Source organism: Marmota monax, unplaced genomic scaffold (genome assembly GCF_021218885.2).
Source record: "Marmota monax isolate L192 unplaced genomic scaffold, Marmota_monax_Labrador192_F-V1.1 WCK01_AAM20220418_F8-fsc01293, whole genome shotgun sequence".
Classification (NCBI taxonomy): domain Eukaryota; kingdom Metazoa; phylum Chordata; class Mammalia; order Rodentia; family Sciuridae; genus Marmota; species Marmota monax.
Window position 1 is genome coordinate 60,374 of NW_026693942.1, and position 12,312 is coordinate 72,685.

Sequence of the window (12,312 nt, forward strand, 5' to 3'; positions counted from 1 at the left end):
AGGCTCAGGGTTAGTGTTAAGGTTTCTGTTAGGTCTAGGGTTAGGATTAGTGTTAAGGATAGGTTTAGCATTAGTGTTAGAATTATGGTTTGCATTAGGTTTACCTTTAAAGTTAGGATTAGAGTTAGGGTTAGGGTTAGGTTAAAATTAGGGTTTGTGTTAGGGTTATGTTTAGGGCTAGGGTTAGAGTTATGGATAGGCTTAACGTTATGTTTAGGGTTAGCTTTCGGATTAGGGTTAGGGTTAGTTTTAGTGTTAGTGTTAGGTTAGGGTTAGGGTTAGGGTTAGGATTAGGGATACATTTAGGATTAGGTTTAAGATAAGAGAGAGAGTATTATGGCAAGGTTTAGGGTTAGGGTTATTGTTAGGGTAAGGCTTAGAATTACATTTGTGTTATTGTAAATATTAGATTTATGGTTAGGTTTTGGGTTAGGTTTAGGGTTAGTTTTATATTTAGGTTTAGGGTTAGGGTTGGGTTTAGTGTTAGGGTAACGGTTATAGTTAGGGTTAAGTTTAGTGTTAGTGTTAGGGTTAGGGTTAGGTTTAAGCTCGGGTTAGAGTTTTTGTTAGTTTTCAGATAATGGTTAGGGTTAGGGTTATGGATAGTTTTAGGATTAGTTCAAGGATTAGGTTTAGGGTTAGGGTTAGTGTTAGGTTTGGGTTTAAGGTTAGGTTTAGGGTTAGGGTTATTGGTTAGGGTTAGTGTTAGGATTAGGTTTAGGGTTAGGGTAGGGTTACAGTTAAGTTTAAAATTAGGGTTAGGGTAAGTGTTAATTTTAGGATTAGGGTTTTTATTAAGGTAAGTGTTAGGGTCAGTGTTAAGGTTAGGTTTACTGTTAGGATTAGGGTTAGGGTTAGAGTTAGGGTTAGGTTAACTCTTAGGGTAGAGTTATGTTTGGCTTAGGGTTAGTGTTAGTGTTAGGTTTATGGTTATGGTTCGAGTTTGTGTTAAGTTTAGGGTTTTTGTTATGGTTAGTCTTAGGTTTAGGCTTACGGTTAGGATTAGGGTTAAGGTTAGGGTTAGTGTTAGTGTTTGCATTAAGGTTAGTATTAGTGTTAGTGTTAGATTTAGGGTTAGGTTTAGTGTTAGATTTACAGTTATGGGTAGGTTTATAGTTAGAATTAAGGTTAGGGTTAGGGTTAGAATTAGTGTTAGTGTTAGGTTTTGGGTTAGGGTTATTGTTAGTGTTAGGGATAGTTGTAGGGTAAGGGTTATTGTTAGGGTTAGGTTTAAGTTTAGAGTTTGGGTTAGTGTTAGGCTTAAGGTTAGGATTAGGGTTAGTGTTAGTGTTAGGGTTAAAATAGGAGTTAGAGTTAGGGTTAGATTTAGGGTTACGTTTAGTGTTAGGTTTAGTTTTAGGGTTATTTTTAGGTTAAGGTTAGGGTTACGGTTAGGGTTAGGGTTAGAAATAGTTTTAGGTATAGGGTTAGGGTTAGGGTTAGGATTGGGATTAGTGTTAGGGTTAGCATTAGTCTTAAGTTTAGGGTTAGGATAAGGGTAAGGTTTAGTGTTATGTTTAGGATTAGGGTTAGGGTTAGGAATAGTGTTAGGGTCAGTTTAATTTAAGGTTTATTGTTAGGGTTAGATTAGGGTGAGGGTTTGGTTTAGGGTTAGGGTTAAGTTTAGGGTTTGGGGTAGTGTTAGAATTATTGTTAGGTTTAGTGTTATATTTAAGTTTAGGTTTCGTTAGTCTTATGGTTACTGTTAGAGTTAGGGTTAGGGTTAGTGTTAGGGTTAAAGTTAGGTTTAAGGATAGGTTTGGGTTAGGATGAGTTTTACGTTTCACGTTAGGCTTTGGGGTAGTGTTGGGGTTATGGTTTGTGTTAGGGTTATTGTTAGTGTTAGGTCTAGAGTTGCAGTTAGAATGAGAGTTAGAATTAGGTTTAGTGTAATGTTTACGGTTAGTGTTAGGCTTAGTGTTAGGGTTAGGTTTATGTTTAGGGTTAGTGTTAGAATTAGCGTTTGTGTTTATGTTGGGTTCAGGTTTAGGGTTAGGATTAGGATTAGGGTTAGGTTTAGGGTTTTGTTTAGTGTTAGTGCCAGGGTTATGGGTAGTGTTATGGTTAGGGTTAGGGATAGTGTTAGGGTTAGGGTAAAATTTGGTTTACTGTTAGGTTTAGGGTTAGGGTTATGCTTAGGTTTAGTGTTAGAGTTAGTGTTAGGGTTAGGTTAGAGTTAAGGTTTGTGTTAGGGTTTGTGTTTGGGTTAGGGTTAGGATTAGGGTTATGGATAAGTTGAGAGTTAGCGTTAGGGTTAAGTTTAGGGTTAGGTTTAGGGTTAGTTTTAGAGTTAGGGGTAGGGTTAGTGTTAGGTTTTGGTTAAGTTAGGGTTATGGTTAGGTTTGGTTATTTTAGGGTTAGGGTTAGGGTTAAGTTTAGAGTTAGGGTTAGGCTTAGTGTTACGGGTAGAGTTAGGGTTAGTTATATGGTTAGGGTTAGGGTTAGGGTTAGAGTTTGTTTTAGGGGTAGATTTAGGTTTAGGGTTATGGATAAGTTTACGGTTAGTGTTAAAGTTGTGGTCAGGATTAGGGTTTGGGTTAGATTTCAGTGTAGAATTATTATTAGAGTTAGGGTTAAGTTTAGGGTTAGCATTTAGTTTAGGGTTAAGTTCTGGTCCAGATTTAAAGTTACACTTAGGATTTGGTTTAGGGTTAGTTTTACAGTTAGGGTTAGGGTTACTGTTAGTGTTAGGGTTTGGGTTAGTCTTATGATTAGGGGTAGGTTCAGGATTGTGGGTAGTGTGTTATGGTTATTGTTGTTTAGAGTTAGGTTTAGCGTTATGGTAAAAGTTATTGGTAGGTTTTCTTTTAGGGTGAGGGTTAGGATTAGGGTTAGTTTTACGGATAGTGTTAAAATTAGTGTTAGATTTAGGGTTAGGGTAGGGTTTTGGTTAGCGTTTGGGTTTGTGTTAGGGTTAGGGTTAGGCTTTCTAAGGTTTACAGTTAGGTATAAGGTTAGTGTTAGTGTTAGGGTTACACTTAGGTTAAGATTAGGGTTAGTGTTAAAGTTAGGGCAAGTGTTAGGGTTAGGTTTATGGTTATTTTTATTGTTAAGGTTTTGTTTAGTGTTAGGTTTAGGGTAAGGGATAGGGTTAGTCTTAACACTAGGGTTAGGAATAGGTTTTAGGCTAGTGTTAGGGGTAGGGTTAGGTTTAATGTTAAGTTTAGGGTTATGGATAGTGTTAGGTATAGGATTAGGGTTAAAGTTAGTGTAAGGTTTAAGGTTAGGGTTAGCATTATGTTTAGATTTAGTTTTACTGAATGTTTACTGTTAAAGTTAGGGTTAGTGTAAGGGTTAGGTTTTGGGTTATGGTTTGGTTTAGTGTTAGGTTGAGAGCTAGGGTTAGGGTTAGATTTAGGGTTCAGCTTAGGGTTAGGTTTAGGGTTGGGTTTTGGTTAGGGTTAGAGTTAGGTTAGTGTTAGGTTTAGGGTGAGTGTTAGGTTTAGAGTTACCGTTAGAATTAGTGTTAGGATTAGGGTTAGGGTAATGTTTACGGTTTGAGTTAGGGTTAGTGTTAGGTTTAGGGTTAGGGTTAGGGTTAAATTAGGTTTTGTCTTTAGGTTAGGGTTATTGTCAGTGTTACAGGTAGAATTAGGGATAGTGTTAGGGTTAGGGTTAGGTTTAGGATTAGGGTTAGGTTAAGTGTTATTGTTAGGATTATAATTAGGTTTCTGGTTAGGATTAGGGTTAGTGTTAGAGTTTTGTTTAGTGTTAGGGTTACGGTTAGTGTTAGGGTTATGGTTATTTTTAAGATTAGTTTTAGGATTAAGGTTAGATTCAGTGTTAGGGTTAGGGTTAGGTTAAGAGTTAGGGTTACGTTAGGGTTATGGTTTTGTTAGGCTTAGAGTCGGGGTTAGGGTTAGGGTTAGGATTAGGGTTATGAATAGGATTAGGGTTAGAGTTAAAGTTAGGGTTATGCTTAGTGTTAGGGTTAGGGTTAGAGTTAGGTGTAGGTTTAGGTTAAGGGTTAGGGTTAGGGTCAGGTTTAGTGTTAAAATTAGAGTTTGTGTTAAGGTTAGGTTAGAGTAACTCTTAGGGATAGGGTTGATTTTAGGGTGAGGTTTAGGGTTATGGTTAGGGTTAGGGTTATGGTGAGTGTTAGAGTTAGGGTTAGGGTTAGTGTTAGGGTTATGGTTAGCATTAGGATTAGTGTTAGGTTTAGAGTTAATGTTAGAATTAGAGTTAGGATTAGGGTTAGGATTAGGGTTAGGGTTAGTGTTTGGGTTAGGGTTAAGGTTAAGTTTAGGGTTAAGTTTAGTGTTAGATTTAGGGTTAGGGTTAGTGTTAGAGTTAGGGTTAGGATTAAGGTTAGGGTTAAGTTTATGGTTACTGTTAGGTGTATGTTAGGGTTAGTTGTTACATTTCTCATTAGGGTTTTTTTAGGGTAGTGTTTAGGATTAGGGTTAGAGTTAGGATTAGGGTTAGGTTTAGGTTTAGGGTTAGAATTATGTTTAGAGTTAGTGTTAAGATTAGAGTTATGTTAATGTTTATATTTTGCTTTAGGGTTAGTGTATTGTCAGGGTTTGGGTTAGGGTTAGTGTTGGATTAGGGTTTGTCTTAACTTTAGGGATAGGGTTTGGTCAGGATTAGGGTTAGGATAGTGTTAGGGTTAGGGTTAGTTTTAGTGTTAGGATTAGGATTAGTGTTAGGTTTAGAATTAGGTTTCCAGTTAGGGTTAAGGTTAGGGGTAATGTTATGGTTAAGGTTAGTGTTAAGGTAAGGGTTTGTGTTTAGATAAGGTTTAAGTTTAGTTTACTGTTAGGGTTATTGTTAGGATTAGGATTAGCATTAGGGTTAGGTTTAGGTTTAGTGTTAGTGTGAGGGTTAGGGTTAGATTTATTGTTATTGTTAGGTTTAGGATTACTCTTAGGATTAGGGTTAGGGTTATGGTTAGGTTTAGTGTTAGGTTTAAGGTTAGCGTTAGAGTTAGTTTTAGGGTTATATTAGGTTACGGTTAGGGTTAGGGTTAGGTTTAGCATTAGGATTAGGTTTATAGATAGGATTAGGGTTAGAGTCAAAGTTATGTTTAGGCTCAGTTTTAGGGTTAGTGTTAGGTTTATGTGTAGGTTTAGATTTATGGTTTGGGTTCGGATTAGGTTTAGGATTAGCGTTAGGTTTAGGGTCAGGATTATGGGTAGTGTTAGTGTTAAAGTTAGGGTTAGTGTTAGGGTCAGGATTATGGTTAGTGTTAGTGTTAAGGTTAGTGTTTGAATTAGGGTTAGCATTAAGGTTAGTGTTAGGTTTAAGGTTATGTTTAGTTTTAGTTTTAGGGTTAGGGTTAGTGATAGGGTTAGAGTTACGTTTTCTATTAGGGTTAGGGTTAGGGTTAGGCTCAGTGTTACCCTTAGGTTTAGGTTTAGCATTAGTTTTGGGTTTAGCGTTAGTGTTATGTTTAGTTTTACAGTTAGAATTAGTGTCATCATTAGATTTAGGTTTCGGTTTAGGTTTAGAGTTAGTGTTAAAAGATTATAGTTAGGGTAAGTTTTACTGTTAGGGTTATGGCTATTGTTAAAGTTAGTGTTAGGTTTAGGTTGAGTGTTAGGTTTATAATTTGTGTTAGGGTTAGAGTTAGGGTTAGGGTTATAGTGTGGATTACGTGTAAGTTTAGGTTTAGGTTTAGGCTTAGGGTTAGTATTATGATTAGTGTTAGGGTTAGGGTTAGGTTAGAATTTGTGTTAGTGTTAGGGTTAAGGTTATTTTCAGGGTTAATGTTATATTTAGTGTTAGGTTTAGGTTAGGGTTAGGGTTAGGGGTTAATGTTAGGGTTAGTATTAGTGTTAGGGTTAGGTTTAGGGTTATGTTTACACTTAGGTTTAGGGTTAGTGTTAGATTAGGGTTAGGGTTAGTTTTAGTGTTAGGGTTAGGTTTAGGGTTAATGTTAAGATTTGTGTTGGGATTAGGCTTAGGGTTAGGGTTAGTGTTCGGTTGATTATGATTTGTGTCAGGGTAAGTATTATAGTTAGGGTTAGTTTAGATTTAGTATTAGGGTTAGTGTTTAGGTTAGTGTTAGTGTTAAGTTTAGGGTAAGTGTTAGTGTTAGGGTTAGTGTTAGGGTTACATTTAGGGTTAGTGTTATGGTTAATATTAATATTAGTGTTAAGGTTAGTGTTAGGTTTATGGTTATGATTAGGATTAGGTTTAGGGTTAGGATTAGTTTTAAATTTAGGTTTACTGTTAAGGTTAGAGTTTGAGACAGGATTAGGTTTAGGGTTAAAGTTAGTTTTAGGGTTAGGTTTGGTGTTAGGTTTAGGATTTGTGGTATGTTTAGGGTTACAATTATTTTTAGGGTTAGGGTTAGGTTTAGAGTTAGGGTTAGGCTTAGGGTTAGTGTTAGGGTTGGATTAGTGTTAGGGTTAGGGTTAGGATTAGGGTTAGTTTAAATGTTAGAATTAAGGTCAGGTTTAGGTGTAGAGTTATTATTATTGCTAAGGTTAGTTTTAAGGTTAGTGTTAGGGTTATGGTTAGGGTTTGTGGCAAGTTTAGGGTTAAAGTTAGCGTTAGGTTTAGGGTTACTGTTAGGATTAGGTTAGGGTTAGGGGTAGGGGTAGGGTTACAGTTTGTGTCATGATTAGGGATATGTTTAGTGTTTGGTTTGGGGTTAGGGTTAATGTTTGTGATAGGATTAAAGTTATGTTTAGGTTTAATGGTAGATTTAGGGTTATGGTTAGAATTAGTGTCAAGATTAGATTTAGGGTTAGGTTTAGGGTTAGGTTTTGTGTTAAGATTAGGGTTAGGGAAATGTTTACAGTTAGGGTTAGTGTTAGGATTAAGATTAGGGTTAGGTTTAATATTAGGTTTAGGGTTTGTGTTAGGGTTAGGGTTAGTGTTAGGAGTAGGGGTATGGTTAGGATTAGCAATAGGGTTAGGTTTAAGTTTAGGATTAGGGTTAGGGTTTGGTTACTGTTAGTTTTCAGGTTAGGGTTATGTTTAGGGGTAGTGTTTGTGTTAGGGAGAGTTTTAGTGTTATTGTTAGGTTTAGATTAGGGTTAAAGTTTATGTTACGTTTAGGGTTAGGGTTTTTTTTAGTGTTAACATTAGGGTTAGTGTTAGTGTTAGAGGTAGGATTAGTTTTAGGGTTAGTGTTAGGGTAAGGGTTAAGGTAGTGTTAGTGTTAGGGTTAGGATTAGTGTTATGGGTAGGATTAGTTTTAGGGTTAGTATTAGGGTTAGGCTTTGGTTAGGGTAAGAGTTTATGTTAGGGTTAGGGTTAAGTTTAGCCTTGTTTTTAGGATTAAGTTTAGTATTAGTTTTAATGTTAGTGTTAGGGTAAGGTTTCAGGTTATTGTTAGGGTTAGGGTTAGGATTAGTGTTAGAGTTAAGGTTAGAATTAGTGTTAGACTTAGGGTTAGGTTTATGTTTATTGTTATGGTTAGGATTAGGGTTAGGGTTGGGGTTAGGTTTAATGTTATGTTTAGTGTTAGTGTTCGAGTTAGGTTTAGGTTTATTGTAAGAATTAGTGTTAGTGGTAGGGTTACGTTTAGTGTAAGGGTTAGGGTTAGGTTTATTGTTAGGTTTAGGGTTAGTGTTTGGTTTAGGGTTAGAGTTAGGTTTAGGGTTAGTGTTACATTTAGGGTTTGTGTTAGGGTTAGGTTTAGGGTTAGGTTTAGGGTGAGTATTAGGGTAAGTGTTAGTGTTTGGTTTAGTGTTAGTGTTAGGTTTAGCTTTAGGCTTAGTGTCTGGGTAAGGGTTAGGGTTATGGTTAATATTAATGTTAGTGTTAGGGTTAGGTTTAGGATTAGGTTTAGGGTTTTGGTTCAGTTTAGGTTTAGTGTTAGGTTTAGGTTAGGGTTAGGGTTTTTGTTAGAGTTAGGGTTAGTGTTAAGTTGAGGTTTAGAGTAAGCATTAGGTTCAGTGTTATGGTTAGGGTTAGGGTTATATTTAGGATTAGTTTTAGGGTTAGGGTTAGGGTTGGGATTAGGGTTAGTGTTGGAGTTATATTAGGGTTAGGGTTTGTGTTAGTTTTAGGGTTAGGGTTAGTGTTAGGTTTAGGGTTAGTGTTAGGTTTTGGGTTAGTGTTAGGTTTAGGGTTAGATTCAGTGTTAGAGTTTGTGTTAGAGTTAACATTAGTGTTTGTCTTAGGGTTATTATTAGGGTTAATGTTTGTGTTAGGGTTAGGGTTAGGGTTAGGGTTAGGTTTAGGGTTAGTGTTAGGGTTAGTTATCAGTGTGCTTTCTATGCTTTGTTCCCTTTTGATGTAGTTCTGAACAGAGGCATTGAAAACACACTTTCATTTGAAAGTGTTTGTCAACCTTACACAGAACTCCGAGTTCCCTGATATCTCAACAAATACTTTTTTCACCCTATACCATTGATTCTTTGTAGGAATGATCAGCACTCCAGTCTCAATTGGCCCTCCAAATTTTGTTCTTCTAGAGTGAGTTGTTCATTTGCAACCCTTTGAATTTTTAGGTTTTACTTTGTTTCCTCCTATATGGATAGATGCAATTGGAATTATAAATAAAACATGGTTTGTCCTAGCTGCTTGAAACTTGACCCTCTCAATTACTTCAGAGTGTGCTTTTTATGCTTTGTTCCTTTCAATGTAGCTCTAAAGAGAGGCAAGGAAAAAACACTTTCATTTGAAAGCATTTGGCAACCTTTCACAGAACTCCGAGTTCACTGATATGTGAGCAAATATTTTTTTACCTGATTTGTTGATTCTTGGCAGGAATTATCAGAACTCCAGTTGCACTTGGCCCCTCAAATTTCGTTCTTCTAGGTTGAAGTGTTCCTTTGCAGATACATTTTGAAATTTTAGGTTTCACTTTGTTATCCCCTATACAGATAGATGCAATTGGAACTCTAAATCAAACAAGGTTTGTGCTAGCTGCTTGAAACTTGACACACTAAATTAGTTCTCAGTGTGATCTCTATGCTTTCTTTCCTCTTGAAGTAGCCCTAAGCAGAAGCACTCATTATTCAAAGAAAAATCCCTTTTATTTGAAAGTGTTCGCAATGCTTTCACAGAACTACAAGTTTACTGAAATCTCAAATATTTTGTCACCCAATCTGTTTGATACTTGGCAGGAATAATTGGTATTGCAGTGGCATTTTGCCTCCCAAATTTTGTTCTTCTAGGCTGAACCGGTCGTTTGCAGGAACAGTTTGAATTTTTAGTTTCATTTCATTTTCCCCATAAATATACACTCATTTGGAACTCTAAATCAAACACGGTTTGTGCTAGCTGCTTGAAACTTGACACACTCATTAGATCTCAATGCACTCTCTATGCTCTGTTTCCTCTTGAAGTAGCCTGAAGCAGAGGTTGAGAAAAAATACTTTCATTTGAAAGCGTTTTTCAAGCTTCCACAGAACTCCAAGTTTACTAAAATCTCAGCAACTATTTTTTCAAATGAACTTGTTGATACTTGGCAGGAATGATCAGTACTTCAGTTGAACTTGGCCCTCCAAATTTTGTTCTTCTAGGTTGAAGCATTCGTTTGCACGGACACTTTGAATTTTTAGATTTCACTTTGTTTTCCCCTATAAGAATAAATGCAGTTGAAACTCTAAACCAAACACGGTTTGTACTAGCTGCTTGAAACTTGACATTTGTAGAAGTACAAATTTCATACTCCTACATTGAGGTGTTCATTTGCAGGAACACATTGAATTTTTAGATTTCACTTTGTTTCCCCTGATAGGCATAGATGCAGTTGGAACTCTAAATCAAACACAGTTTGTGCTAGCTGCTTGAAACTTGACACACTCAATTAGTTCTCAGTTCACTATCTCAGATTTGTTACCTTTTGAAGTAGGCCTAAGTAGTTGAAAGGAAAGAATACTTTCATTTGAAAGCATTTGCCAAGCTTCCACAGAACTCGAGTTTACTGAAATCCCAGCAAATATTTTTTCACCCAATCTTGGTGATAGTTGGTGGTAATGATCAGTACTTCAGTCGCACTTGGCCCTCCAAATTTTATTCTTCTAGGTTGAAGCATTCATTTGCAGGAACAGTTTGAATTTTTAGGTTTCACTTAATTTTCCCTATCGGGACAGATTCAGTTGGAACTCCAAATCAGTTATAATTTGTGCTAGCTGCTTGAAACTTGACACACTAAATTAGTTCTCAGTGTGATCTCTATGCTTTGTTCCCTCTTGAAGTAGTTTGAAGCAGAGGCTGGGAAAAAAAAAAAAATATTTGATAGCATTTTCCCAGCTTCCCCTGAACTTTGAGTTTACTGAAATCTCAGCAAATATTTCTTCACCCGATCTTGTTGATATTTGGCAGGAATGATCAGTACTCCAGTTGCACTTTGCCCCCCAAATTTTGTTCTTCTAGGATGAAGCGTTCATTTGCAGAAACACTGTGAATTTTTCAGGTTTCACTTTGTTTTCCCCTATAGGGATAGATGCAGTTGGAACCCTAAATCAAACATGCTTTGTGCTACCTGTTTGAAAGTTGACACATTCAATTAGTTCTCAGTATTCTCTCTATGTTTTGTTCCATTTGGAAGTAGACCTAAGGAGATACAAGAAAAAAAAACACATTCATTTGAAAGTGTTTGCAAAGCTTCCACAGAACTGCGAGTTTACAGAAATCTCAGTAAATATTTTTTCACCTGATCTTGTTGATACTTGGCAGGAATGATTGGTCCTCCAGTCCCACTTGGTCCCCCAAATTTCGTTCTTCTAGGTTGAAGCATTCATTTGCAGGAACACTTTAAATTTTTAGGTTTCACTTCATTTTCCCCTATAGGGATAGATGCAGTTGAAACTCGAAATCAAACACGGTTTTAGTTAGCTGCTTGAAACTTGACACACTCAATTATTTCACAATCTTCTCTCTATGCTTTGTTCTTTCTTGAAGTAGCCCTAAGAAGAGGCATGGAAAAAATACTTTCATTTGAAAGCATTTGCCAAGCTTCCACAGAACTCCAAGTTTACTGAAATCTCAGCAAATTTTTTTTATTCAATCTTGTTGATTCTTGGCAAGAATGATCAGTACTCCAGTTGCACTTGGACCCCCAAATTTCATTCTTCTAGGTTGAAGCGTTCGTTTACAGGAACACTTTGAAATTTTAGGTTTCACTTCATTTTCCGCTTTAGGGATAGATGCAGTTGGAACTCTGAATCAAACACGGTTTGTTCTAGCGGCTTAAAACTTGGACACACTCAATTGGTTCTCAGAGAGCTCTCTATGCTTTCTTCCCTGTTGAACTAGTCCAAAGCATAGGCAAGGAAAAAACACTTTCACATGAAAGTGTTTGCCATACTTCCACAGAACTTTGAGTTGACTGAAATCTCAGCAAATATTTTTTTCACCCCATATTGTTGATACTTTGTAGGAATGATAGGTACTCCAGTCTCACTTGGCCCCAAAATTTCATTCTTGTAGGTTGAAGTGTTCATTGCAGGAAGAGTTTGAGTTTTTAAGTTTCACTTTTTTTCCCTATAGGGATACATGCAGTTGAAACCGTAAATGAAACATGCTTTGTCCTAGATGCTTGAAAGTTGACACACTCAATTAGTTCTCAGTGTGAACTCTATGCTTTGTTCCCTTTTCCAGTAGCCCTAAGCAGAGGTACTTGTCAGTTAAGGAAAATTAACTTTCATTTGAAAGCGTTTGCCAAGCTTACACAAAACTCCAAGTTTACTGAAATCTCAGCAAATATTCTTTCACCTGAACTTTTTGATAATTAGCAGGAATGATAATTACTCCAGTCCCACTTGGACCAGCAAACTTGGTTCTTCTAGGTTGAAGCATTCTAGTGCAGGAACAGTTTGAATTTTAAGTTTCACTTTGTTTTCCCCTATAGGGATATATGCAGTTGGAACTCTAAATCAAACACAGTTTGTGCTAGCTGCTTGAAACTTGACACACTCAATTATATCTCAATGTGCTCCCTCTGCTTTGTTCCCTCTTGAAGTAGCCCGAAGCAGAGGCTGGGAAAAAACACTTTCATTTGAAAGTGTTTGCAAAGCTTCCACAGAACTGTGAGTTTACTGAAATCTCAGCAAATATTTTTCCCCCGATCTTGTTGATACTTGGCAGAAATGATTGGTACTCCAGTTGCACTTGGAACCCCAAATTTTGTTCTTCTAGGTTGAAGCATTGGTTTGCAGGAACACTTTGAAATTTTAGATTTCACATCATTTTCCCCTATAGGGTTAGATGCAGTTGAAACTCTAAATCAAACATGGTTTGTGCTATCTGCTTCAACCTTGATACACTGAATTAGTTTCAGTGCTTTGTTCCCTCTTGAAATTGCCCTAAGCAGAGGCACTTGTCATTCAAGGAAAAAACACTTTCATTTGAAAGTGTTTGCCAAGCTTCCACAGAACTCTGAGTTTACTGAAATCTCAGCAAATA

The 12,312-nt window shown here is 36.7% G+C and overlaps 1 long non-coding RNA gene across 1 annotated transcript in view; it reads right to left on the reverse strand.

The window, feature by feature from the left end:
- The window catches only part of LOC131424926 (uncharacterized), a 43,623-nt gene extending 33,552 nt beyond the window's left edge, over positions 1-10,071 (reverse strand). Inside the window, exon 1 of the long non-coding RNA XR_009228581.1 lies at positions 8,646-10,071. This is a non-coding gene — a long non-coding RNA (uncharacterized LOC131424926). The remainder of the gene's footprint in view (positions 1-8,645) is intronic.
- Between the last annotated feature and the right edge of the window lie 2,241 nt (positions 10,072-12,312).